The sequence below is a fragment of the Somniosus microcephalus genome, chromosome 6 (assembly GCF_052327205.1).
Source record: "Somniosus microcephalus isolate GS21.2 chromosome 6, FLI_Smic_1.0, whole genome shotgun sequence".
NCBI classification, from domain to species: domain Eukaryota; kingdom Metazoa; phylum Chordata; class Chondrichthyes; order Squaliformes; family Somniosidae; genus Somniosus; species Somniosus microcephalus.
Window position 1 is genome coordinate 199,145,656 of NC_140992.1, and position 24,524 is coordinate 199,170,179.

Sequence of the window (24,524 nt, forward strand, 5' to 3'; positions counted from 1 at the left end):
TAAAATAAATGTAATGAGATTTGGCCCATTCAAGTTCTTCTCTAGTAGTCGCCTCACCTAGCTTGGTAAGATTATGGACTCTTCATAATTTTGGGTTTTACTTAAATCCCAAGCTGCATACTCAGCCAGTAATAGTGCCTGACTCGGGAAATTGGGTGACACAATGTCCAAGTCCAGTACACACTGATATGCTTCAGTTGTATAGAGCCTTGGTCAGACCCCATCTGGAGTACTGCATTCAGTTTGTGCACAGGAAGGATATACTGGCCTTGGAGGGGATGTAGTGCAGTTTCACCAGAATGCTATTGGGGCTTAGAGGGCTAAATTATGAGCACAGGTTGATTGTATTCACTTGAATATAGGGAATTGAGGGGGTGATCTGATCGAGGTGTTTAAAATGATTTTAAAAATTTGATGGGGTAGATACAGAGAAACTATTTCCTCTGGTAGAGGGAATCAAGAACAAGGGGACATAATCTTAAAATTAGAGCTAGGCCATTCAGGATGAAAAACAGGAAGCACTTTTTCATACAAAAGGCAGTCGATATTTGGAATTCTCTCCCCAAAAAGCTGTGGACAGTAAAACAGTCGGAGCTTTCAAAACTGAGATGGATAAACTTTTGTTAAGTAAAGGTATCAAGGGATATGGAGCAAAGGCTAGAAAATGGAGTTGAGGTGGAGATCCGCCATGATCTAATTGATTCCAGGGGCTGAATGGCCTACTCCTGTGCTTAAGGTTCCTAATTCCAGGAGACTACAGTTACCCATGACTCATCACAATCTAAATTACCTCCTTTAATTAGAAATGTTCTCTCCCCTGGTAGGTAGTCTCATGCCATTTGGAATTTGCATCAGTTCTAGTTTGCAGTAAATCTAGTCCAGTGTGAAGCTACATCTTAAAAGTCCGCAGTCACCCCTTTGGACCTTTTGGGAATGATATAAGCCACTTTTTCAATGCTTTAACTGTATTGATTTGTATGTGGGTTCAATGACGACACATTGCTGAAAGAGAATGTCATTTAATCTAAAGTGTCTTCAAGCATGTTAACAGTTTTACAGGAGACACCATCTTAGAGATCCATCTAAAACGAAACTAAAACTAAACTGTCTCTCTCACATGCCCTCTGCTGGTAAGGCATAAATAATCAAACAGGCAAATATGCTGGTAAGGCATAATAATCAAACAGGCAAATACCATCACTATTTGCTGATATCATTACATTAACATGAGGAGAAAGTCCACTCCTACCCTCTCTGTCCCCAGTGTTAAAAATTAGCTGCCCTGGGAATGGAGTTCTGTGCAGACAAGCAACAACACATGCATAAGCTCTGATTGTAATCCCTGCGCTCAAGAACAGGGCATGTGGGAAGTTAAAATTGTGGGAGCATGATGCTCACCACGTTCCCACTGACTTCATGCCGCTCGGCATTTTAACCGGCATGTTTCAGGCAGCGTGTCAAGCCCTCTACCAAGGCAGACGAGGGTTTCATTTATATGCGAAAGTTGGGGTCTGATGATGTCAAACCTCAGCGCCAGTTTAATAGGTTTCCATCGAGGAGGCCTGGAAGAGGCCAGGAGCAGAGCATTGGGGCTGTCTTCAGCTGTAATCAAGGACAGAGGTAAGATTTTTAAAGGAATCTTTGAACTATTTAGTGACTGCATTCTGAAATAGAAAAAGAGGATCTTATAATTCAGTGTCTAACATAGGATTTTAAATTTCTTTGTTTTTCTTATATTAATATTCATTAAGATTTTTAAATGATGCCCAATTGATGTTAATTTAACCCTTGCCAAAAAAGTTAGCAAACTTCTGCATACAAGCTATCCGAATGTTTGAACCTCCCTCAAGAAGTTAGACCTGCCACTCATAGACTAATGTAAGAAGTCACACAACACCAGGTTATAGTCCAACAGCTTTATTTGAAATCACAAGCTTTCGGAGCGCTGCTCCTTCTTCAGGTGGTGGAGAAATGCATAAAGACACAGCTTATATAGTCAGAGAATCATGTCAGATGTTTACAGGTAACCTTTCCAACTGCCATTTATCACACCTCGGCAGAGAGATAATCACAGCAGTCAAAGGTGTGAATGGTGTCCAAACAGGTCAGTCAGGGAAACATTACATCAAAGAACAATGAGGTGGGGTCACAAGGGGTCAAATATTGCAGATGCTGGGGTCTGTATGAAAAACAAAAAAACAGATAAAAAACATTTTTTTTGGCTGGAAATCACAGCAGGTCCAGCCGCATCTGTGTAGAGAGAACAAGCCAATGTCGACTCGAGTCTGGATGACCCTGCATCAGGTGGGGTTACATGTAGCGTGACATGAACCCAAGATCTCGGTTGAGGCCGTCCTCATGGGTGCGGAACTTGGCTATCAGTTTCTGCTCGACGATTTTGCGTTGTCGTGTGTCTCGAAGGCCACCTTGGAGAATGCTTACCCGAAGATCGGAGGCTGAATGTCCTTGACTGCTGAAGTGTTCCCCGACTGGGAGGGAACACTCCTGCCTGGTGATTGTTGCGCGGTGTCCGTTCATCCGTTGTCGCAGTGTCTGCATGGTCTCGCCGATGTACCATGCTCCGGGGCATCCTTTCCTGCAACGTATGAGGTAGACAACGTTGGCCGAGTCACATGAGTATGTACCATGTACCTGGTGGGTGGCGTCCTCACGTGCGATGATGGTATCTGTGTTGATGATCTGGCATGTCTTGCAGAGGTTGCTGTGGCAGGGTTGTGTGGTGTCGTGGTCGCTGTTCTCCTGAAAGCTGGGTAATTTGCTGCGAACGATGGTCTGTTTGAGGTTAGGCGGCTGTTTGAAAGCGAGTAGTGGAGGCGTGGGGATGGCCTTAGCGAGGTGTTCATCGTCATCGATGACATGTTGAAGGCTGCGAAGAACATGGCGTAGTTTCTCCGCTCCGGGGAAGTACTGGACGATGAAGGGTACTCTGTTGGTTGTGTCCCGTGTTTGTCTTCTGAGGAGGTCTATGCGATTTTTCGCTGTGGCCCGTCGGAACTGTCGATCGACGAGTCTGTAGGTGTCCATCGCGTTCCTGCGAATACACAGGATCTGCTCAGACGAGGAGGAACGCGATGGACACCTACAGACACTGAAAGACGCCCTTGTAAGAACGGGATATGATGCTCGACTCGTCGATCGATGATGACGAACACCTCGCTAAGGCCATCCCCACGCCTCCACTACTCGCTTTCAAACAGCCGCCTAACCTCAAACAGACCATCGTTCGCAGCAAATTACCCAGCTTTCAGGAGAACAGCGACCACGACACCACACAACCCTGCCACAGCAACCTCTGCAAGACATGCCAGATCATCAACACAGATACCATCATCACACGTGAGGACACCACCCACCAGGTACATGGTACATACTCATGTGACTCGGCCAATGTTGTCTACCTCATACGTTGCAGGAAAGGATGCCCCGGAGCATGGTACATCGGCGAGACCATGCAGACACTGCGACAACGGATGAACGGACACCGCGCAACAATCACCAGGCAGGAATGTTCCCTCCCAGTCGGGGAACACTTCAGCAGTCAAGGACATTCAGCCTCCGATCTTCGGGTAAGCATTCTCCAAGGTGGCCTTCGAGACACACGACAACGCAAAATCGTCGAGCAGAAACTGATAGCCAAGTTCCGCACCCATGAGGACGGCCTCAACCGAGATCTTGGGTTCATGTCACGCTACATGTAACCCCACCTGATGCAGGGTCATCCAGACTCGAGTCGACATTGGCTTGTTCTCTCTACACAGATGCGGCCGGACCTGCTGTGATTTCCAGCCAAAAAAAATGTTTTTTGTCTGTTTTTTTGTTTTTCATACAGACCCCAGCATCTGCAATATTTGACCCCTTGTGACCCCACCTCATTGTTCTTTGATGTAATGTTTCCCTGACTGACCTGTTTGGACACCATTCACACCTTTGACTGCTGTGATTATCTCTCTGCCGAGGTGTGATAAATGGCAGTTGGAAAGGTTACCTGTAAACATCTGACATGATTCTCTGACTATATAAGCTGTCTTTATGCATTTCTCCACCACCTGAAGAAGGAGCAGCGCTCCGAAAGCTTGTGATTTCAAATAAAGCTGTTGGACTATAACCTGGTGTTGTGTGACTTCTTACATTTGTCCACCCCAGTCCAACTCCGGCATCTCCACACCATGGCTACACTCATAGACTAACCAGCTTCTCAATTACAGTGCAGAATGAGTATATTAGTCATAGAATGATAGAGCACAGAATGAGGCCATTCAGCCCATCTTGCCTATGCCAGCTCTTTGGTAGGGCTATCCAATTAGTCCTACTTTCCTGCTCTTTCTCCATAGCCCTGTAAATTTTTACATTCAAGTATTTGTCCAACTCTCTTTTGAATGTTACTATTGAATCTGCTTCCACCACCCCATCAGGCAGTGCATTCCAGATCACCAGATCACATTGAGTTACATAGAATTACATCTATATATATAAAGCGGCTCTTCTGTCTGTCTGGATGCCTGTCCCGATGTCTGTCCCGATGTCTGTCTGTCTGGATGTCCGTGTTCTATACGTTTAAAAATTATAGAGCGTACCGACGCGCGCGTCACCTCAAAAGAAAGCTTGCGATTCCGGACCGGTCATAGGCGTATTTACGTTTCGGCCGGACAAAAATCGCGCCCGCGGTATCCAAAAAACGTTCAGTGTTCCACTCATTAGCATCTCATTAGCGACCGTGTGATGTCGAGGTCGACCAATCGTACGGCGGGTTCCTGGCGCGTGCCATCCCGCCCCGCTCTCCGAGCCGGGACAGACATCCAGACAGACAGAAGAGCCGCTTTATATATATAGACTAGCTGGGGTGAGCCCGGCGTTGCCGAGGCTTTTTCGAGGGCATGTTGTTGTTGGAAGAGAGAGAGAGAGCGACTGGGGGGTGGGGGGGCGGCAGAGAGAGAGAGAGAGCGACTGGGCGGGGGGGAAAGAGAGAGCGGGCGGGGGGGAAGAGAGAGAGCGACTGGGGGAAGAGAGAGAGCGACTGGGGGGAAGAGAGAGAGCGACTGGGGGAAGAGAGAGAGCGACGGGGGGAAGAGAGAGAGAGCGACTGGGGGGAGGAGGGGGGAAGACGGGGGGGAAGACGGGTGGGGAAGAAGGGGAGGGGGAAGAGGGGGGGAAGGGGAGGGGAAGGGGAGGGGGGAAGGGGGGGAGGGGTCGGCGCCCTCCCTCCCGAGGTCGGCGCCCTCCCTCCCGAGGTCGGCGCCCTCCCTCCCTCCCGAGGTCGGTGCCCTCCCTCCCGGGGGAAGGGATGGGGGGGGAGGAAGGGGAAGGGGGGGAGGGAGTGAGGGCGGGGGGGAGGGAGGAAGGGAGGGCTTGAGGCTGATGGGCCGAAATGGCCTCTATCTGCACTGTGGGGTTTCTGTGGTTCTGTGGCCACGCCCGGTTGCCGGGGTAACCCTGCCGCGCCGCCCCGCCCCGCAGTGCCGAGAGCCGCGCTCTCCGAGCCCCGCCCCCCCCGGCCGAGAGCCGCGCTCTCCGAGCCCCGCCCCCCCTCGGCCGAGAGCCGCGTTCTCCGAGCCACGCCCCCCCCCGGCCGAGAGCCACGCTCTTGAAGCCCCAGCGCCCTGCCCCGCACTGCCGAGAGCCCCGCTCTCCAAGCCCCAGCCGCCCCGCTCTCCGAGCCCCGCCCCCCCCGGCCAAGAGCCCCGCTCTCCGAGCCCCGCCCCCCCTGGCCGAGAGCCCCGCTCTCCGAGCCCCGCCCCCCCCGGCCGAGAGCCCCGCTCTCCGAGCCCCGCCCCCCCCGGCCGAGAGCCCCACTCTCCAAGCACCAGCCGCCTCGCCCCGCCCCCCCCGGCCGAGAGCCCCGCTCTCCAAGCACCAGCCGCCTCGCCCCGCTCTCCGAGCCCCGCCCCCTCCCCCGGCCGAGCCGGCTTGAATTCCGCCGATTGCGGCTCTGGTTGCCGGGGTAACCCTTCCCGCTCACCAAGGCCGAGATCCATGCCCGGTTGCCGGGGTAACCCTGCCGCGCCGCCCCGCCCCGCAGTGCTGAGAGCCGCGCTCTCCGAGCCCCGCACCCCCCGGCCGAGAGCCGCGCTCTCCGAGCCCCGCCCCCCCCGGCCGAGAGCCGCGCTCTCCAAGCCCCGCCCCCCCCGGCCGAGAGCCGCGCTCTTGAAGCCCCAGCGCCCCGACCCGCACTGCCGAGAGCCCCGCTCTCCAAGCCCCAGCCGCCCCGCTCTCTGAGCCCTGCCCCCCCCCCCGGCCAAGAGCCCCGCTCTCCGAGCCCCGCCCCCCCGGCCGAGAGCCCCGCTCTCCGAGCCCCGCCCCCCCCCGGCCGAGAGCCCGAGCACCGCCCCCCCCGGCCGAGAGCCCCGCTCTCCAAGTCCCGCCCCCCCCCGGCCGAGAGCCCCGCTCTCCAAGCACCAGCCGCCTCGCCCCGCCCCCCCCCCGGCCGAGAGCCCCGCTCTCCAAGCACCAGCCGCCTCGCCCCGCTCTCCGAGCCCCGCCCCCCCCCCCCCAGGCCGAGCCGGCTTGAATTCTGCCGATTGCGGCTCTGGTTGCCGGGGTAACCCTTCCCGCTCACCAAAGCCGAGATCCGACGCCGCGCCTCACCTGCTCCTGCTGCGCGCGCACCCTGACCCTCGTGGCTGACGCCATTGCCCCGGGTAACGTGACGGCGGGGGGCGGGGGGGTGAGAAGCTTAGCAGAAGCCCTAGCTCGGGCCTGGCTGGGCAAGAAAAGCCCAGGCTTTCAGGCCTAACAAAAAAACGGGAAAAGGTAGGAAAAAGAATGTTCAGGTTAGAAAAAATATTTACAAATGAATGAAGTTTTTTTTAAAACAATTTAATAAATTCAATTTTATTTTGCTGGAAATGTATATTTGAAAAGAAAGACGCAGAAAGCAGGAAAAAGAATGGAAGCAAGATGGCGGCAACTCACCTCGGTTCAGAAGGATAAGGCCCGCCCACACACGCACCGATTGGTCGACCGGTCAGGTCACCGAAGCGTAGGATTGGTCAATCGTCAAGTCATTCGACACTCAACTGTAGGATGGCACGCGCCAGGAACCCACCGTACGATTGGCCGACCTCGACGTCACACGGTCGCTAATGAGGTGCTAATGAGCGGAACGCTGAACGTTTTTTGGATACCGCGGGCGCGATTTTTGTCCAGCCGAAATGTAAATACGCCTATGACCGGTCCGGAATCGCAAGCTTTCTTTTGAGGCGACGCGCGCATCGGTACGCTCTATAACTTTTAAACGTATAGAACATGGACATCCAGACAGACAGACATCGGGACAGACATCGGGACAGACATCCAGACAGACAGAAGAGCCGCTTTATATATATAGATTAAGGGTAAGAGGATAACTAGGGAAAAAATAGGGCCCATTAGGGACAAAAGTGGCAATCTGTGTGTGGAGCCGGAAGATGTAGGAGGGGTTCTAAATGAATTTTTTGCATCTGTTTTCACTATGGAGAAGGACGATATAGACATAGAAATAGGGCGGGGGGACTGTGATATGCTCGAACATATTAACATCGAGAGGGAGGAGGTATTGGCGGTTTCAGCAGGCCTAAAAATGGATAAATCCCCAGGCCCTGACGAAATGTATCCCAGGCTGCTGTGTGAGGCAAAGGAAGAGATTGCGGGGGCTCTAACACATATATTCAGGACATCTCTGGCCACAGGGGATGTGCCAGAGGACTGGAGAACCGCTAATGTAGTACCATTATTCAAGAAGGGAAGTAGGGAAAAACCAGGGAACTACAGGCCAGTGAGCCTAACATCAGTGGTAGGAAAATTATTGGAAAAAATTCTGAGGGACAAAATAAGTCTCCACTTGGAGAGGCAAGGATTAATCAGGGATAGTCAACATGGCTTTGTCAAGGGAAGATCATGTCTGACTAATTTGATTGAATTTTTTGACGGGGTGACTAGGTGTGTGGATGAGGGTAACGCAGTGGATGTGGTATACATGGATTTCAGTAAGGCCTTCGATAAAGTCCCGCACAGGAGACTGGTCAAGAAGGTAAGAGCCCATGGAATCCAGGGTGCCTTGGCACATTGGATACAAAACTGGCTTAGTGGCAGAAGGCAGAGGGTGATGGTCGAAGGTTGTTTTTGTGACTGGAAGCCTGTGGCCAGTGGGGTGCCACAGGGATCGGTGCTGGGTCCCTTGCTGTTTGTGGTCTACATTAATGACTTGGATATGAATGTAAAAGGTATGATCAGTAAGTTCACGGATGATACAAAAATTGGTAGGGTGGTAAATAGCGAGGAGGGTAGCCTCAGTCTGCAGGACGATATAGATGGGTTGGTCAGATGGGCGGAACAGTGGCAAATGGAATTTAACTCGGAAAAGTGCGAGGTGATGCACTTTGGGGGGACTAACAAGGCAAGGGAATACACAATGAATGGTAAGACCCTAGGCAAGACGGACGGTCAGAGGGATCTGGGTGTGCAAGTACACAGATCCCTGAAGGCAGCGGAACAGGTGGATAAGGTGGTAAAAAAGGCATATGGGATACTTGCCTTAATTAGCCGAGGCATAGAATATAAGAGCAAGGAGGTTATGATGGAGCTGTATAAAACACTGGTTAGGCCACAGCTGGAATACTGTGTGCAGTTCTGGTCGCCACACTACAGGAAGGATGTGATTGCTTTGGAGAGGGTGCAGAGGAGATTCACCAGGATGTTACCAGGGCTGGAGCGCTTCAGCTATGAAGAGAGACTGGGCAGATTGGGTTTGTTTTCCTTGGAGCAGAGGAGGCTGAGGGGGGACATGATTGAGGTGTACAAAATTATGAGGGGCATGGATAGGATGGATACTGAGGAGCTTTTTCCCTTAATAGAAGGGTCAATAACTAGGGGGCATAGATTCAAGGTAAAGGGCGGGAGGTTTAGAGGGGATTTGAGAAAGAACTTTTTCACCCAGAGGGTGGTTGGAGTCTGGAACTCACTGCCTGAAAGGGTTGTGGAGGCAGGAACCCTCACAACATTTAAGAAGCATTTGGATGAGCACTTGAAATGCCATAGCATACAAGGCTACGGACCAAATGCTGGAATATGGGATTAGATTAGACAGGGCTTGATGGCCGGCGCGGACACGATGGGCCGAAGGGCCTCTATCCGTGCTGTATAACTCTATGACTCTATGACTATGACTCTAAGGTTGGTGTTGTTGATGCTGCTGGTGCTGCTGGTGTTGGGGCTGATCGTGGTCAGATTCTGAGGACCAAGGTGAGACAGTATAAAGGGCACCCATGTCGATGGAATAGATGGCAGGTGATGTACAGATGACAGAAGCATTCTTTCAATGGTGAGAGAGCTCTTCTAATGAGGTGACACTGGATAGAGTCTTTGCTGGAAAGACTGCAGCCTGCAGAATCTGCTGGGAATGAACTGAGCAACAGCTTCTGCTGGAGAAAAGTGTTCATCTGTCAGGTGGGAGCTTTTACTGTACATTTCGTGCTGTCAAGTAATCAGCTGGAGCAATGGCCACTGAACTCCTGCCTCAGCTGGACAGACATGGTTGAAGAGCTGTTTAAATCCCGTGGCCCTGCAGGGAAATTTAAAAAGTAAGTGGAAAAAAGGCGCTTAAGTGTCTGTTAACTACCTGATAATCATCTCAATTGAGGCCCACTCCGCGATGACAGACGCACCTGGGGGAAAGATGTGTGGGAGCAAGATGACAGCAGGATCCTGACCCAATTTCAAAAATAACAACTTTCCCACCCGACCCACCACCGATCGCACCCGCTACCACCCCGGAAAATTTCGGCCTCTGTGTCTACTCTATCAAAACCTTTCAGAATTTTAATGACCTCTATTACGTCACCCCTCAGCTTTCTTTTTTCAAGAGAAAAGAGAACCCAGCCTGTTCATCCTTTCCTGAAAGGTATAACCCTTGCATTTCTGGTAGCAGCCTTGTAAATCTTTTTTGCACCCTCTCCAGTGCCTCCATATCCTTTTTATAATATGGTGACTAGAACTGTACACAGTACTCCAAGTGTGGTCTAACCAAGGTTCGAAACAAGTTTAGTATAACTTCTCTACTTTTCAATTCTATCCCTCTAGAAATAAACCCTAGTGCTTGTTTTTTTTATGGCCTTATTAACCTGCATCAATACTTTTGGTGATTTGTGTATTTTTACTCCCAGATCCCTTTATTTCTCGAGCCCATTTAGATTCTTATTTTCCAATAGGTGACCTCCATATTTTTCTTACCAATATGTAATACCTCACACTTATCTATGTTGAAATTAATTTGCCAATTATATGCCCATTCTGCAAGTTTATTAATGTCTCATTGTAATATGTAGCAGTCCTCCGCTGTATTGACTATCCCTCCCAATTTGGTGTCAGCCGCAAATATAGAAATTGAGATTTTGATTCCAAAGTCTAAATCATTAATATAAATTGTGACCAACCATAGTCCCAGCACTGATCCTTCTAGGACCCCATTTCCCACCTTCTGCCATTCCGAATAGCTACCCTTTACTCCTACTCTCTGCTTTCTGTCTTCCAGCCAGATAGCTATCTATTCTGCTACTTGGCACCTGATTCCACATGCTCTGACCTTATTCATCAGCCTGCTATGTGGTATTTTATCAAAGGCTTTTATATAAATCTAGATGTATCACATCTACTACATTACCCTTGTCTACTCTCTCTGTTACCTCTTCAAAGAATTCAATGAATTTGGTCAAGCAAGTCTTTACTTTTTGAAATCCATGCTGACTATTTATTATTATATTTTTGGTTTCTAGATATTTTTCTATTTTCTCCTTTAGTAGGGATTTCATTATCTTTCCTATGACCAATGTTAAGCTGAATGCTCTATAGTACATGTTCTATCTTCCTTCTTAAATAAAGGTATAACGTTAGCTATCTGCCAGTCCTCTGGCACTACACCTTTTTCTGATGAATTATTAAATATGTGTAATAGTGCCTCTGCTATCTCTTCCCTAACTGCTTTTAAAATAGGCGGATGTAATTTATTCAGACCAGGGGTTTTTTCCTTTTTGAATTTGATTAGTTTATTTAATATTTCTCCTCTTAATTTTAATTGCAGTTATATCATTTCTATTCTCATCTTCCAATGTCATGTCCACCTGCTCCGTCTCCCTGGTAAATACTGAAACAAAATAATTATTTAATAGTTCTGCCATGTCGCTATCGCTGCCTGTGATTTTATCCTGTCCATCCCTAATGTCCCTATTCCCATCCTGACTTTCCTTTTTTTTATTTATGTGCCTGTAGAATATTTCACTATTCTATTTTATGTTCCTTGATAATTTAATTTCATTGTTCCTCTTTGCCTTACTAATAGTTTTTTAGACTTCTCTCCTAATCTCTTTGTATTCTCCCTTATAATGGTCTCCCCTGCTTGAAAGGATTATTACTAGTTCTAGCACCTTTAGGGCTACCCTGGATCGGGCGTATTCCCCAGACATTCACTTTCAACTAAAGTTTGAGGTAGTCGAATCCTAAAGATGCTTAATTGGGTCTAAAAGTCCAGACTATCTCCCCCTAAAGGAAAGGAACAACCTGAAAATGTTACCGTCCTCCAGATAGCACTTTTAATAAGTTTAGCTAGATTGTAACATTCTCGATATTATGAGGGTCTGGAAAACTCCCCCAGAATTCTGCAACTGCTCACCAAAGAGTGTACAGAGATTGAGTTTGCGAGTTTGATGCAGAAGTACTATGTGAGACAATTCTAAAAATATATAGATTTATTAAAGAACCGACATGTAATTTACAGTTGGTGATTCAATTGCAACATTAACAGTTCCAAAAACAGAAATCTTACAATTCTATTATCAGAAATCCTTATTCTCAAATCTTAACTTCTCTAGTTTTACAGTTCTTAGTTTATTCCAGGATATCCACCAAAATCAAATATAGTACCTTGATCCCCGAGATACAAAGAGTTGAAGACTTACAGAGCTTGCCTCTGAAGCTGAGAATCACTTTGCCCCTTTACAGCGAATCTATCTTCCCATTTGAAAGTTCAATTTTTATACCCTTTTGCAGTGGTATTTCCTTTGAAGTTTTCTGCTCATGTAAGCTAATTATTATCTCTAGTTATTTTTCTGCTGACCTCTGCAATTCTTACAGTTAGTTCAGCTGGTAGCATTAAGAATTGTGTCTCTTCCTTTAGGTGTTTGAAGCTTATCATAAAAAATGGTGTGGAGCAGGTGCATCTATTTGATGTCATTCTTACCAAGGTCTTCTGTTTGTATCTTTTTACGACGAAAAAAACACCTCAACTAGGGTGATCTATGCAATTCTTAAGTCACCTCAGCTGGTTGTAACAGAATCGTGTCTCCTGTCCATAGGTGTTCTAAGTTTAACATTAAAACGTTTTGACGGCAGGTGTTTCTTTAACTTGATGTCATTTTTACGAAGGCATATGTTTCTTCTTCTTTTATGTGCCTGTTTACGAAATGTACTTTAAAACACCTTAACTGGGTGTACCATTCTCTTTTTTCCAATGCTTCAGACTATCAGGAACCTCCAACCTCCTGTTTCAATAAGGCTATTGATTCAGTTTCAACAACTTATCTTATCTCAATAGCCTGTATGCTGTTTACAGCTTTAGATTGTTGAGGCTTCCAGATTTCCAGACCTAGTTTGTCATGTTTTAATAAAGTCAGAATTCTTTCATAGACTGGTGTATTTTTCTGAATATGGCTTATTCCTTCACATGCTGTCCATGTACTTAGTGTATGCCTCTTTCATTACCCTCAATTTTGCCCTTATGTCACATTACATAAGAACATAAGAACATAAGAAATAGGAGCAGGAGTAGGCCAATCGGCCCCTCGAGCCTGCTCCACCATTCAATAAGATCATGGCTGATCTGATCCTAACCTCAAATCTTCTATCACTCTGCATCCACCCGAACCCATGTGATCTCCCGGGAGAGGCGAAAAACCAGATAAAGACCCAATGGCCAATTTGGGAGAAAAAAATCTGGGAAATTCCTCTCCGACCCATCTAGGCGATCGAAATTCTTCCAGGAGATCACTCTGTCCCTATATTTTCTACAGTACTTACCTTCTGTAAAGGCGATCTCCACCCCAGCCAGGAACAGGAATAAAACCATCTCCTGAAATCTAACAGAATTAGAACACAGTAGGAGCAGAATCAGGCTACACGGCCCCTGGGCCCACTCCACTACCCACAGGGCCATGACCATTCCGAACCTAGACTCATGTCCAATTTCCTGTCCGCTCCCCGTAACCCTTAATTCCCTTTACTTCTAGGAAACTATCTATTTCTGTTTTAAATTTATTTAATGATGTAGCTTCCACAGCTTTCTGGGGCAGCAAATTCCACAAACCTACCACCCTCTGAGTGAAGAAGTTTCTCCTCATCTCAGTTTTGAATGAGCAGCCCCTTATTTTAAGATTATGCCCCCTAGTTCTAGTTTCACCCATCATTGGGAACATCCTCACCGCATCCACCCGATCAAGCCCCTTCACAATCTTATATGTTTCAATAAGATCGCCTCTCATTCTTCTGAACTCCAATGAGTAGAGTCCCAATCTACTCAACCTCTCCTCATATGACCACCCCCTCATCCCCGGGATTAACCGAGTGAACCTTCTTTGTACTGACTCGAGAGCAAGTATGTCTTTTCTTAAGTATGGACACCAAAACTGTATGCAGTATTCCAGGTGCGGCCTCACCAATACCTTGTACAACTGCAGCAATACCTCCCTGTTTTTATATTCCAACCCCCTAGCAATAAAAGCCAACATTCCATTGGCCTTCTTAATCACTTGCTGCACCTGCATACTAACTTTTTGAGTTTCGTGCACCAGGACCCCCAGATCCCTTTGTACTACAGTACTTTCCAGTTTCTTGCCATTAAGATAATAACTTGCTCTATGATTTTTCCTGCCAAAGTGCATAACCTCACACTTTCCAGTATTGTATTCCATCTGCCAAATCTCTGCCCACTTACTTAGCCTGTCTATGTCCCTTTGCAGGTTTTTTATGTCCTCCTCACTCACTACTTTCCGTCCCATCTTTGTATCATCTGCAAACTTTGATATGTTACACTCGGTCCCCTCCTCCAAATCATTAATATAGATTGTAAAGAGTTGGGGACCCAGCACTGACCCCTGCGGAACACCACTAGTTACTGGTTGCCAATCTGAGAACGAACCATTTATCCCAACTCTCTGCTTTCTGTTAGAGAGCCAATCCTCCACCCACGCCAGAATATTACCCCCAATCCCGTGATTTTTTATCTTGAGCAATAATCTTTTGTGTGGCACCTTGTCAAATGCCTTTTGGAAGTCTAAATACACTACGTCCACTGGTTCCCCTTTATCCACCCTGTATGTTACTTCCTCAAAAAACTCAAGCAAATTTGTTAAACATGACTTCCCCTTCATGAAACCATGCTGAGTTTGCCCTATTAAATTATGTTTATCCAAATGTCCCGTTACTGTCTCCTTAATAATGGACTCTAACATTTTACCAACCACAGATGTTAGGCTAACAGGTCTATAGTTTCCAGCCTTCTGCCTACTACCCTTTTTAAATAAGGGTGTTACATTAGCAGTTTTCCAATCTGCCGGGACCTTTGCTGAGTCCAGTGAGTTTTGGAAAATTATTACCAATGCATCCACAATCCCTACCGCTACTTCCCTCAAGACCCTAGGATGCAAGCCATCAGGTCCAGGGGATTTATCCGCCTTGAGTCCCATTATTTTACCAAGTACCACTTCCTTAGTGATTTTAATTGTATTTAGTTCCTCCCCCCCTAGAGCCCCCTGTTTGTCCAGTGTTGGGATATTCTTAGTGTCCTCTACTGTAAAGACTGATACAAAATAATTGTTCAGTATTTTTGCCATCTCCATGTTTCCCACCATTAATTTCCCGGTCTCATCCTCTAAGGGACCAACATTTACTTTAGCCACCCTTTTTCTTTTTATATAACTATAGAAACTTTTACTGTCTGTTTTTATATTTTTTGCTAATTTACTTTCATAATCTATCTTCCCTTTCTTAATCAATCTTTTTGTTATTTTTTGCTGTCTTTTAAAGACTTCCCAATCTGTTTAGTTTATTCTTGTTTTTTAGCGGAATACATTTTTTCCTGGACTCTGTTGAACACCATTTTAAATGATTTCCATTGCTTTTCTGCATCATTGTTTGCCAATATAGTTGTCCATTTTATTTTCCTAATTTCTATTCTCAGCCCTTCAAAGTCAGCTTTTCTCCAGTCTATTACCCTGGTATTTGTCATACTTATGTCCTTCTCAATTATTATCTTAAACTGTATTATATTATGGTCACTATTGCCTAGATGTGCCCCTACTTTTACTTCTCTTACCTGCTCTGGTCCATTCCCCATTACTAGATCCAAGAGCAAATCCTGCCTTGTTCAGCTTATTATATATTGGGTTAGAAAGGAGTCCTGTACACATTGTCGAAACATCATTCCTTTATCCCCTTTACCCACCTCTTCTGGAAAATTAATTTTGGGATAGTTGAAATCCCCCATGATTATTATTCCATGTTTTTTTACTCATTTCCCTAATTTGTTTGCATATTTCTTCCTCCACCTCCCTTCCACTATTTGGGGGTCTGTAGACTACTCCTATTAGTGTGATTGATCCTTTAATGGCCCAGTAATTCCGGGCACAACGCGTGAGTACGGACGGGGTACTCACGCGTGTGCCCGGAGGAATTGCCGGTTTTCAGCATGCACAGCGCATGCGCTGAAAACCGGCATTTCCTGTCCTCTGACCCAAGGGGTTAAGCGGCAGAATGCGCACGACTGCACAGGCAGTGCGTGCGCAGTGAAATTCCTTTTTTTTTTCAGAGTTGCGCATGTGTAAAGGCCTCCGGTCTTTACGCATTGAAAAACCACACGTAAGTACTTAGTTTTTCAGTTAAGTGGGCTTTTAGTACAATTGAGAAAAAACATTTCCACAGGTTTGTTATTTTTAAAGAATTTACAGTAAGGTAAGTTTAGTTTTAGCCCTGATTTTTAAAAAAAAAAAAAATTCAAATTTTAAAATTATTGTTTAAAATAGTTTTTCAGAGTTCTTTACTGTTCATTTAAGTAGTGCAATGTTTTTTTTAATTTTCTTTCAGGTTTAAGTAGTGTTTTGGGGCCAGGAGTTTTCATGAGTTTGACAGCTCTTTCTGTCAAACTCATGAATGAGTTTCCCCTCCCCTGATTGGCTGCACAGTGCTCACCTGATCCCAGCCGGCACATTGCACTAACTACGCCGCTGGATCAGGTAAGCACATCGCGCCGACATCTGAACCGGGCCAGTGACAGGAAATGCAAGCAGGCCCGGGCTTCAGATGTCGGCGCGCAGGGTGAGTGCACATCGGGGGCTTGCACGCGCGGCAAGCTCCTGATCCTAATTTCAGGGCCATTATGTTTAATCTCTATCCACATCGATTCTATTTCTGGAAATACTCAGTAGGTCAGGCAGCAACTGTGAAGAGAGAAACAAAGTTAATGTTTCTGGTCGATGACCTTTCAAAAGCACTGGAAAAGGCTAGAGATATAAAAGGTTATCAGCAAGTACAGAGGCAGGAAAGGGAGGAAAGAACAAAAGGGAGGATCTGTGATAGGGTGGAAGGCAGGAGAGATTAAATGACAAAACATCCCCTTTTGCCTTGCACCATCATCCCCTTTGACGTAACTTTATCAGAATTTTAAGATTCCGAGAATCCCCTGGTGTTTGTGTTAGCCGGCTCCTCCCTCGGTGCTCTGTGCCGGCTGCTCCCTCGGTGCTCCTCCCGGCTCCTCCCTCGGTACTCCGCTCCAGCTCCTTCCTCGGTGCTCTGTGCCGGCTCCTCCCTCGGTGCTCCTCGCGGCTCCTCCCTCGGTAATCCGCTACGGCTCCTCCCTCGATGCTCCTCCCTCGGTGCTCTGTGCCGGCTCCTCCCTCAGTGCTCTGTGCCAGCTCTTCCGTCGGTGCTCTGTGCCGGTTCCTCCCTCGGTGCGCCATGCCGGTTCCTCCCTCGGTGCTCCATGCCGGCTCCTCCCTCGGTGCTCCGTGCCGGCTCCTCCCTCGGTGCTCTGTGCCGGCTCCTCCCTCAGTGCTCTGTGCCGGAATCCTCCCTCGGTGCTCCACTCTGGCTCCTCCCTCGGTGCTCCGCTCCGGGTCCTGCCTCGGTGCTCCTCCCGGCTCCTCCCTCGGTGCTCCGCTACGGCTCCTCCCTCGGTGCTCCTCACGGCTCCTCCATTGGTGTTCCGTGCCGACTCCGCCCTCAGTGCTCCACTCCAGGCTCCTCCCTCGGTGCTCCTCCCGGCTCCTCCCTCGGTGCTCTGTGCCGGCTCCTCCCTCGGTGCTCTGTGCCAGCTCCTCCCTCAGTGCTCCTCCCGGCTCCTCCCTCAGTGCTCTGTGCCAGCTCTTCCCTTGGTGCTCTGTGCCGGTTCTTCCCTCGGTGCTCCATGCCGGCTCCTCCCTCGGTGCTCTGTGCCAGCTCCTCCCTCGGTGCTCTGTGCCAGTTCCTCCCTCGGTGCTCTGTGCCGGCTCCTCCCTCGGTGCTCTGTGCCGGCTCTTCCCTCAGTGCTCTGTGCCGGAATCCTCCCTCGGTTCTCTGCTCCGGGTCCTCCCTCAGTGCTCCTCCCAGCTCCTCCCTCAGTGCTCCTCCCGGCTCCTCGCTCAGTGCTCTGTGCCGACAGCTCCCTCGGTGCTCTGTGCCGGCTCCTCCCTCGGTGCTCCGTGCCGACTCCTCCCTTGGTGCTCTTCCCAGCTCCTCCCTCGGTGCTCTGTGCCAGCTCCTCCCTCGGTGCTCCACTCCGTGTCCTCCCTTGGTGCTCCTCCCGGCTCCTCCCTCGGTGTTCCATGCCGACTCCTCCCTCGGTGCTCCTCCCGGCTCCTCCCTCGGTGCTCCTCCCGGCTCCTCCCTCGGTGTTCCATGCCGACTCCTCCCTCGGTGCCCTGTGCCGGCTCCTCCCTCGGTGCTCCTCCTCCGGCTCCTCCCTCAGTGTTCCGTGCCAACGCCTCCCTCGGTGCTCCTCCCGGCTCCTCCCTCGGTGTTCCGTGCTGACTCCTCCCTCGGTGCTCCGGTCCAGGCTCCTCCCTCGGTGCTCCTCCCGGCTCCTCCCTCAGTGCTCTGTGCCGGCTCCTCCCTCGGTGCTCCGTGCCGGCTCCTCCCTCGGTGCTCCTCCCTCGGTGCTCTGTGCCAGCTCCTCCCTCGGTGCTCTGTGCCGGCTCCTCCCTCGGTGCTCCGTGCCGGCTCCTCCCTCGGTGCTCCATGCTGACTCCTCCCTCGGTGCTTCTCCCAGCTCCTCCCTCGGTGCTCTTGTGCCGGCTCCTCCCTCGGTGCTCCATGCTGACTCCTCCCTCGGTGCTTCTCCCAGCTCCTCCCTCGGTGCTCCATCCGACTCCTCCCTCGGTGCTTCTCCCGGCTCCTCCCTCGGTGCTCTTGTGCTGGCTCCTCCCTCGGTGCTCCGTGCTGACTCCTCCCTCGGTGCTCCATGCCGACTCCTCCCTCGGTGCTCCTCCCGGCTCCTCCCTCGGTGCTCTGTGCCGGCTCCTCCCTCGGTGTTCTGTGCCGATGCCTCCCTCGGTGCTCCACCCGGTTCCTCCCTCGGTGCTCCTCCCGGCTCCTCTCTCGGTGCTCCGTGCCGACTCCTCCCTCAGTGCTCCTCCCGGCTCCTCCCTCGGTGCTCTGTGCTGACTCTCGCAGTCATGGCAAGTTTTATCTGTATGCCCTTAATCGCCGATCCACTCCTTCTGCAGCAGTGACGTCACTTTTAAATTTCTTACTCAGTGTTCCGTGTTTAGCTCCTGCTCTGACTCTGACTTTGACCTCTTGCACTGCTTTCCCTCAGCCTCGCTCTCTCTGCTCTCATATCAACTCACTGTGTCAAAAAAATGTTTCCTCATGTCGCCTCTGGTTCTTTTGCCAATCACCTTAAATCTGTGTCCTCTGGTTAATGACCCTTCTGCCACTGGAAACAGTTTTGCCTTATTTACTCTATCAAAACGGTTCATGATTTTGACCACTTCTATTAAATCTCCTCTTAACCTTCTCTGTTCTAAGAAGCTTCTCCAGTCTCTCCACATAACAGTCATCCCTCATCCCTGGTATCACTCTAGTAAATCTCTTCTGCGCCCTCTCTAAGGTCTTGACATCCTTCCTAAAGTGTGCGGCACAGAATTGAACACAAGACTCCAGCGAAGGTCTAACCAGTGTTTTATAAAGGTTTAACATAACTTTCTAGCTTTTGTACTCTATTCCTCTATTAATAAAGCCAAGGATCTCATATATTTTTAACAGCCTTTTCAACTTGTCCTGCCACCTTTAAAGACTTGTGTACATACACCCCCCAAGTCTCTCTGTTCCTGCACCACCTTTAAAATTGTACAATTTAGTTTATATTTCCTCTCCTCATTATTCCTACCAAAATGTATCACTTCACACTTCTCTGTGTTAAATTTCATCTTCCATGTGTCTGCCCATTTCATGAAGTTTGCAAATGATACTAAAATCGGCATTGTGGTTGATAATGAAGAAGAAAGCTGTAGACTGCAGGAAGATATCAATGAACTGGTCAGGTGGGCAGAACAGTGGCAAATGGAATTAAATCCGGAGAAGTGTGAGGTAATGCATTTTGGGAGGGCTAACAAGGCAAGGGAATACACAATAAATGGTAGGACACTGAGAAGTGTAGAGGAACAAAGGGACCTTGGAGTGTAGGTCCACAGATCCCTGAAGGAAGCGGGCCAAGTAGATAAGGTGGTTAAGAGGCATACGGAATACTTGCCCTTATTAGCCAAGGCATAGAATACAAGAGCAGGGCGGTTATGCTTGAACTGTATAAAACACTAGTTAGGCCACAGCTAGAATACTGCGTGCAGTTCTGGTCACCACATTACAGGAAAGATGTGATTGCACTAGAGAGGGTTCAGAGGAGATTTACGAGGATGTTGCCTGTACTGGAGAATTTTAGCTACGAGGAAAGATTGGATAGGCTGGGTTTGTTTTCTTTGGAACAGAGGAGGCTGAGGGGAGACCTTATTGAGGTGTATAAAATTATGAGAGGCCTAGATAGAGTGGACAGGAAGGACCTATTTCCCTTAGCAGAAGGGTCAATAACCAGGGGGCATAGATTTAAAGTAATTGGTAGGAGGTTTAGAGGAGATTTGAGGGGAAATTTCTTCACCCAGAGGGTGGTTGGGGTCTGGAAGTCACTGTCTGAAAGAGTGGTAGAGGCAGAAACCCTTACCTCATTTAAAAAGTGCTTGGATGTGCACTTGAAGCACCGTTACCTACAGGGCTACGGACCAAGAGCTGGAAAGTGGGATTAGGCTGGATAGCTCTTTGTCGGCCAGCGTGGGCACGATGGGCCAAAATGGCCTCCTTCTGTGCTGTAAATTTCTATGATTCTATGATTCACCAGTCTGTCCATGTCTTCCTGAAGTCTGTTGCTATCCTCCTCACTGTTTACTACATTTCCAAGTTTTGTGTTATTTGCAAACTTTGAAATTATGCCCTGTATACGCAAGTCCAGGTCATTAATATATATCAAAAAGAGCAGTGGTCCTAATACCAACCCTGGGGAACACTGCTGTATACTTCCCTCCAGTCTGAAAAACAACCGTTCACCACTACTCTCTGCTTTCTGTCCCTTAGCCAATTTTGTATCCATGCTGCTACTGTCCCTTTAATCATGGGCTTTAATTTTGCTAACAAGTCTATTATGTGGCACTTTGTCAAATTCCTTTTGAAAGTCCATGTACATGACATCAACCGTAATACCCTCATCAACCCTGTCTGTTACTTCATCAAAGAACTCAATCAAGTTAGTCAAACACAATTTGCCTTTAACAAATCCATGCTGACTTTCATTTATTAGTCCATACTTTTCCAAATGCCAATTCATTTTGTCCCGGATTATTGTCTCTAAAAGTTTCCCCACCACCAACATTCAGCTGACTGGCCTATAGTTCCCGGGTATATTGCTCTCCCTTTTTTAAACAGGGTTGTAACATTTGCAATCCTCCAGTCCTCTGGCACCACTTCCATATCCAAGGAGGATTGGAAGATTGTGGCCAGAGCATCAGCAATTTCCACCCTTACTTCCTTCAGTAACCGAGGATGCATCCCATCTGGACCGGGTGACTTTTCTACTTTGAGGACTGACAATCTTTTAAGTACCTCCTCTTTATCTATTTTTATTCAATCCAATATCGTTACTGCCTCCTTTTTTACTGCTACAATGGTAGCATCCGCTTCTCTAGTGAAGACAGATGCAAAGTATTCAGTTAGTACCTCAGCCTTGCCCTCTACCTCCACAAGATGATTGCTTTTTTGGTCCCTAATCATCCCCCTTCCTTTAACTACCCTTTTACTATTTGTGTTTATAAAATACTTTTGGTTTCCCTTTTATGTTAGCTGCTAATCTATTATCATACTCTTTCTTTGCCCCTCTTATTCCCTTTTCTAGATCTCCTCTGTACTTTCTATATTCAGCTTGGTTCTCTACTGTATTATGAACCTTACATTTGTCATAAGTCGCCATTTCCCATCTCATTTTAACCTCTATGGACTAGAAATTTATTTACTTACCTCCACTCCATAGTGCCATGAAATGGTGAAAAAATGGCAGCCGCTGCTCTTTCGCCAGCTGGTGGCAGGTCCCGCAGCAGCGGCCATTTTCCTCTTCATTCCCACTTCATTCCCCAGAACTAGATCCACCACTGCTTCCTTCCTCATTGAGCTGGAAACACACTGATCAAGAAAATTCTCTTGTACGCATTTCAGGAATTCCTCCCCCTCTTTGCCCTTTACACTGTTACTATCCCAGTCTATATTAGGACAATTAAAGTCCCCCATTATCACTACTCTGTAGCTCTTGCATCTTTCTGTAATTTGCCTACAAATTTGCTCCTCTATCTCCTTCCCACTACTTGGTGGCCTATAGTATACACCCAGTAGTGTAATAGCTCCTCTATTGCTCCTGAATTCTAACCAAATAGATTCTGTATTTGACCCCTCAACTATATCATCACTCTTCAGTGCAATAATAGTTTCTTTGATCATTACTGCCAACCACCCCCCTCCCCACCCACACTCCTTTTTTTTCCTTCCCTATCTTTCCTGAATATCTTGCAGTCAGGAATATTAAATTCCCAATCTTCCCCTTCTTTGAGCCAGGTCTCTGTTATTGCTACTAAATCATAGTCCCATGTGGCAACTTGTGCCTGCTGCTCACCAACCTTATTTATCACACTTCGTGAATTTATGCACATGCACTCCAAACCCATCTTAGACTGCCTCACCTTTGTCCCCTTGTTTGATCCTTCCTATTACTGAACTACTCTTTACTCTAGTGCTATTAGTCTCTCCTAGTCCTCTATGCACCTTGTTTCTGCTCTCTAATGTTTCATCCTGATGCCCATCTCCCTGCCAAATTAGTTTAAACCCTGCCCCTACACAGCACCAGTTAACCTTCCCACAAGGACGTTGATCCCAACTCTGCTGAGGTGCAACTCATCCACCTTGAACAGATCCCTCCAGCCCCAGAACTGGTCCCAATGCCCCAGGAATTTGAAGCCCTCCATCCTGTGCCATTTCTCGAGTCACGCAGTAACCTGTCTTATCCTACTATTCCTACACTGGGAGTAATCCAGAGATTACTACCTTTGAAGTCCTGCTCTTTAATTTCCTTCCTGACTCCTGATACTCTGACTGTAGGATCTCAACCCTTTTCCTTCAAATGTCCCTCCATGGACCATGACTTCTGGCTGTTCCTCTTCCACCTTCAACATGTTCTGCACCCTTTCAGTCATGTCCTTTACTCTGAGACCAAGGAGGCAACGCACCATGCGAGACTCATGTCGGCAGTTGCAGAAACGCCTGTCTATGCCTCTGACTATCGAATCTGTTATGTCTTCTAGCACTCGTAGTGCTTTGTAAAGACGCCTCTGGACTCGGTAGTTTGTAATTATAAACTACTGTTTTATTTGAGTTGTAATGGCTGCCTGCTGCATGGTGCGGGGTGATATTTCCAAGTGCCTGTGCGGCGCCTGCGCACTACTTTCCCAGCATCGTAGTGCTGCTACACTTGATTTGAGTGTTAGTACACTTGTACAATGTAGTCCCAACATAACTATGTAACATCCCTCTTTCCCAACAAAACTAATTACATCAATTTTTCTATTTTACAATGTTTCCAGTTGAATAACGTTAACAAAATACAGAACGTGAGCTTTCTTTGCTCAATTTATATACAGATATTTGTCCATGTTGTTTTACTGTTCTGTGCGAATTATAATTGTCTTTATAATTATTCGCGATACCGCTCAGGTGGTTGTATGTTACTCCTCCATCTTGTGGACTTGGCTGTAACTATTCCTTGCTGCGGTGTTTTGGTGTGTTCATTTCTTGTTGCTGGTGCTGTCATGTTTGGCTCTGGAGAGTGCATGTTTGCAGTTGTTGTATTTGAGGTGTTTGTTTCTGGCGTTATATTGTTTTCCGTGTCTGGTACCGTAACTGCTGTTAATGTTGTCCGCTGTTTGACAGCTTCAGGTGAGGGTCTGATATGGATCCTGTTTCGCCTGTATTGGTTTCCAGGTTCTGTCTCTACCAAGTAAGATCTTGGAGTATCAGCTTTTCCAATAACCTTGGCTGGACTCCATGTTCTCAACAACGGATCTTATATATGCACTGATTGCCCATTTAGCAGCTCCGGTAGTGGTTTTGCATGCTTGTTATAGTGTGTGCTCCCCGTAGCTTGTGTTTCCATCAGCTTCTGCCGAACGTCCTCTTGGTCCTGGGGAGGATATATCTTTGCTGGTAGAGTTGTTTTGTATTTTCTACCGTTTAGTAGTTCTGCTGGTGATTTCGAGTCTGCTCTCAAAGGTGTCGATCTGATTGCCAAAAGGGCGAGGTCTTGGTCTTCTCCCATCTCCTTGCTTTTAATGAGAGCTCTTTTGACTGTTTGGATCTGTCTTTCAATAAATCCGTGTCCCCTTGGGTAATGTGGGGATGAGGTAATTATTTTAAATCCGTATTTTCCAGCCAGTGCTCTGAATTCACTGGAGGTGAATTGTGTCCTATTGTCGCAGATGACCTTCTCTGGGATGCCCTGTTCTGCGAATAAGTTTTTCGCAATTTTTGTGATTGTTGTGGCTCTCATGTCGTTTATCCTTCTGACAAAAGGAAATTTTGAGTAGTAGTCGGCTACTATGATGCACCACTCCTGGTTGCACAGGAACAGATCTGTTCCGACCGTGTGCCATGGTCTCGGGGGTACTTCCATTTGAATCATCTCCTCCTTCTGCTGTGTGTTTCGGTATTTCTGGCATATGCAGCATGTGGAGACCATTTGTTCTATGCTTTTGTACATGCCTATCCAGTACACAGCTGATCTGGCTCTTAGTTTACATTTCTCCATCCCCATATGGCCTTGGTGTATTAAGCGGAGAAGTTCCGTTTGCATCGTTTTTGGTGTTAAGATTCTTGAGCCAGCAAGGAGAACACCGTCCTCCACTGAGATGTCGTCTCTGATTGTCCAGTAC

The 24,524-nt window shown here is 47.9% G+C and overlaps 1 protein-coding gene across 1 annotated transcript in view; it reads left to right on the forward strand.

Moving 5' to 3' along the window:
- The window catches only part of LOC147116328 (adhesion G protein-coupled receptor G2-like), a 162,579-nt gene that overhangs the window by 86,046 nt on the left and 52,009 nt on the right, over nt 1-24,524 (forward strand). The window lies entirely within an intron of this gene.